Source organism: Triticum dicoccoides, chromosome 2A (genome assembly GCF_002162155.2).
Source record: "Triticum dicoccoides isolate Atlit2015 ecotype Zavitan chromosome 2A, WEW_v2.0, whole genome shotgun sequence".
Lineage (NCBI taxonomy): Eukaryota > Viridiplantae > Streptophyta > Magnoliopsida > Poales > Poaceae > Triticum > Triticum dicoccoides.
Genome location: NC_041382.1, coordinates 57,544,161 through 57,548,460, shown reverse-complemented (window position 1 = coordinate 57,548,460; position 4,300 = coordinate 57,544,161). Strand labels below are relative to the sequence as shown.

General features: G+C 43.7%; 1 protein-coding gene across 1 annotated transcript in view; it reads left to right on the top strand.

Annotated features, from left to right (window-relative positions):
* Positions 1-931, top strand: part of LOC119353194 (NACHT, LRR and PYD domains-containing protein 4C-like) — an 8,401-nt gene extending 7,470 nt beyond the window's left edge. The window contains exon 16 of the mRNA XM_037619786.1: positions 857-931. The gene's annotated coding sequence lies outside the window, so the exon portion shown is untranslated. The remainder of the gene's footprint in view (positions 1-856) is intronic.
* Positions 932-4,300: the final 3,369 nt, after the last annotated feature.

The following is a 4,300-nucleotide window of genomic DNA, read 5'->3' as shown; positions in this document are numbered from 1 at the left end:
GCTCGTTTATACACTACTACTGGGCATGGTTTATTCATTTCGCTATTACTGTTAGCTCTATGCGGTACCAACCTACATATTTTTTGTGTAGGCTTTTTTTTTTACTTTCCTTTTTGCATACCCTTTCAGGCTGCTCTTTGTTCTGTTATCTTTGCTGGTAGTGGAACATGATCCGTTCGTGGATCGTATGGAACAAAAATACTTGAGTACTTGGTTTCTATTTGCATGACTTGTGCTTGCATGTACCAACAACAAATTTCATAGTAGACAATTTTCATGAAGTGTCAATTCTTATTCAGGCACATACTTCCTCTGCACCTTAATATAAGTCGGGTTGGTAGCCTACCAAACCGACTTATATTAAGGTACAGAGGGAGTACTATTTAGTGTTCCCACTTGAAAGTTTTGTTATTGTTTGAGTTAATAGGAATCTTTGCACTACTAAGGTAGAGAGCCCGGATGTTATCACACAATTTCGGCCAATTAGCCTATGTAACGTAGTTTACAAGGTGATCTCAAAACTCCTTGCTAACCGGCTGAAATACATCTTGACATAAATTATATCACCAAACCAGAGTGCGTTTGTGCCAGGGCGCCTCATCACGGACAATTTCTTGGTGGCTTTTGAATCATACCATGCAATCAAGAGGAAGAACACTGGTAAATATGGTACTTGTGCGGTGAAGCTTGATATGCATAAGGCGTATGATAGAGTGGAATGGAATTTCTTGGAGAAGATTTTATTACGTCTAGGGTTCACTGCTAATTGTGTGGCCCTAATTATGGAGTGTGTTAGATCAGTAAAATACCAGGTACGAGTGAATAATGAATTAACGGACTTATTTGTTCCTTCTAGGGGGCTCATACAGGGGGATCCATTGTCTCCATATTTATTCTTACTTTGTGTCGAGGGCCTTTCCAGCTTGATTGTGCATGAAGAAGAGGCTGGTAATTTGATGGGAGTCAAGGTGTGTCGGAACGCCCCGTCGGTCTCACATTTACTTTTCGCCGATGACTCTCTTATCTTGATGAGGGCGGATGCTGCTAACGCTACCAGCCTACGGCGAGCCCTTGATGATTATTGTATGGCTTCAGGACAGTTGGTGAGTGAGGTGAAATCAAGCATTTTCTTCAGCCCTTGTACACCAGTTGAGACTAGAGTTGAGGTGTGCACTATCCTGAATATCATGGCGAAGGCAATCACGGACAAATACTTGGGGCTGCCCCCTATTGTGGGCGTTGATAGATCAGATCGTTTCCAACATATCATTGATAGAGTGCTTAGCAGAATCCGAGGTTGGAAAGAAAAAATGCTATCTTTTGGTGGTAGGGAGGTATTACTCAAGGCGGTGATACAGGCCATTCCTTCCTATGCCATGTCAGTTTTTAAGTTACCTAAACAGATATGCAATAGTATTACCATGGCAATGTCTAAGTATTGGTGGGGAGATGAGGACCTGAAAAAACACATGCATTGGTTTGCATGGTGGAAAATGTGTGTGCCTAAGGAGAGGGGCGGCATGGGCTTCAGAGATTTGCACTGTTTTAATTTGGCCCTTTTGGCTAAGCAGTGTTGGAGACTATTAAGTGAACCAGATTCTTTATGCGCTAGAGTTCTAAAGGCCAAATACTTCCCAGATGAAGACCTCCTCAATTGTAGTCTAAAGAAAGGGAGCTCATACACATGGCAGAGTTTGTGGAGTGGTATTCAAACTTTCAAGCGAGGACATATTTGGAGAGTAGGCGATGGTTCTCAAATTAAGATCTGGGAAGATACATGGATACCGAGCAGTCCTACATGGAAAGTTATGACACCGAGAGGTAACGTTTTGATTACAAGAGTTTCTGAACTCATTGATGCTGAAAATAGGACGTGGGATGAACAGTTATTAAATGATATATTTTGGCCTATTGATGTGCAACGAATTATGAATATCCCTTTGGCAGTGGGTATGATGGATGATTTTGTCTCATGGCACTTTAACAGAAGTGGGATTTTTTCTGTTAGATCGGCTTACCATGAAGAATGGGAGCACCAGCACGGACGAAAGTTGAGAATGACAAACTCAGTTCAAGCCTCAAGTACTAGTCCAGTCTGGAGAACCATTTGGAAATTGCGTGTGCCGGCAAAAATAAAAATCCATGCGTGGAGAGCTTTGCTTGGAGCCATTCCCTGTTACGGAGTCCTTGTGAATAGGCATATGATAACTAGTTCCCAATGCCCGCTTTGTACATCTGACTGTGAGAGCATTAGGCACGCTTTGTTTCTGTGCCCGAGAGTGCAAGAAATATGGCGAATTCTAGGTCTGGGACCCTTGATCAATGAGGTATGTTCATCTGAAAGGGAAGGGTGTTCTGTGCTGACGGATGTGCTACTGTCCAGGAATCAATTTCAGTCGTTGATGGCTGATGTTAACCGCAATGATCTACTGGCCATAGGTGTCTGGTATGTGTGGTGGGAGCGTCGCCAGTTCACTCATGGTGAGCTCCTTTTTGAGCCAACGAGATCAGCACAAGCAATTTTAGCTTTGGCAAAAAACTTCACACGGGCACAATCCAAAAATACGAGAATCAAGAGACATGGATGGAATAAGCCGCCGGATGGTCTAGTTAAACTCAATGTTGATGCTACGTTTGATCAAGACAGAGGTACTGGGAGTACGGGTGCAATTTTACGTGATGACACAGGTCTTTTCTTGGCTGCATCTTGTGTTGATATTCCGTTCGTGGAAGATGTGGGACAGTAGAAGCTCAGGGTCTTAGGGATGGGCTTCTTCTGGCTAATGATATGGGCTGCAACAAAATCTACGTGGAGGCGGATTGTTTGGAGGTAATTGAGATCATGCAGAACGGCGAAAATTCACTCGGCCCAGCGGCGGCAATCTATGAAGAATGCTTTTTTTTAGCTCGTAATTTTATTTCAATATGTTTTCATCACTGTTCTAGGGAGGCCAATATGGCGACGGATGTATTGTCTAGGAACTCGGAGACTTATCGAACAATTGTCTGGAAGTCGGAGCCTCCGGGGTTTCTAGTAGACGTTTTATCAAACGATGTATCTTTATTCTCACATGAAATATAAACCGCCATGATGGCATTCTCTCTCCAAAAAAAAAAGAGGGGACGTGTCAAGGTGAAGTACCAAGCTCATTCCATGTCTCTATGTGTACACAAGGTCGCCAGAAGGACATCGACCAACAAGCCAAAGGATCATCACATCAACAATAGCAACAACACTAAAGCGAGAACCGGCCATACTAAAACTTGCAACTAAAACAGAGTGAATGCAATATGCCTATCTTGAGTATATTCAGATAACAACCCTTGAACCACTGACCCAGATTACGTCAAACTTGGTGGTAGACCTGTATACATCGATAAGTTCCCAACTTGCTGTCCGAAACAGACAGGGTCCAAAGGCCTCAAACTTGGTGCAAACGTGAGTCAATGTCCTTATAAAACTGACAAAGTTTCAGTTGACCCCTCCGACAAGCAACTTGCCAAATTTTTTTTTACTCACTCTGATCCATTGAACTAAAACCATGATCAAAGGAAGTATTTTTTTGACAAACTGGTGAATCTGATGCTAACCAAATCCTCGATCCAACCACAACAGAAGGACGAAGTGGCCAAATTTGTGAGCAGTGGCGGAGCTTCTCAGGGGCCAACCTGGGCCGTTGCCCCCCCAGCCTATGAATTTTTTCTGAAATACCCCTTAGTATTTGGCCCATATCTCAAGCAAAATCAGCCCAAAATACATATTGTTTGCCCCCCCAGCCCATTGCCCCCCCTAGATTTCAGCCCAAGCTCCGCCACTGTTTGTGAGTGAACCCAACACCGTTTACCCCCTGACCACAGACTTGTTGCAGGAACTGCTTGCGTAGCCTTGGAACATTTCAGATCAACGAAGCTAGTGTGATTTTTCCCTAAAAAGAAAAGGAGGAATAGTGCTAGCTCGAAAAGAGGAGGCAGGCGAGGAGCGGCACAAACGCAGCGTTGTCGTTGCGCTTGGAAGCATTTTCGGCCCCGATAACGGGATCCCAGCCGATCACTTTGCATTGTCGATCTCTGTCTCTCTCTGACTTGTACTCTACAGAGATGCTTTCACTGTCCACACAACACAAGGCTCCTGCTGCATGCTGACTGCCGTGCACCGATCGACACATGCATAGGGGCGGAGCTTGACAGAGATTGTTGAGGGGGCAAAGCAGAGTTATGGAGGGTCAAAATGACATATTCTGTTTAAACTATGATAATTTATAAAACTTTAGTTTACCACTTAATGGTATTTCATATATTT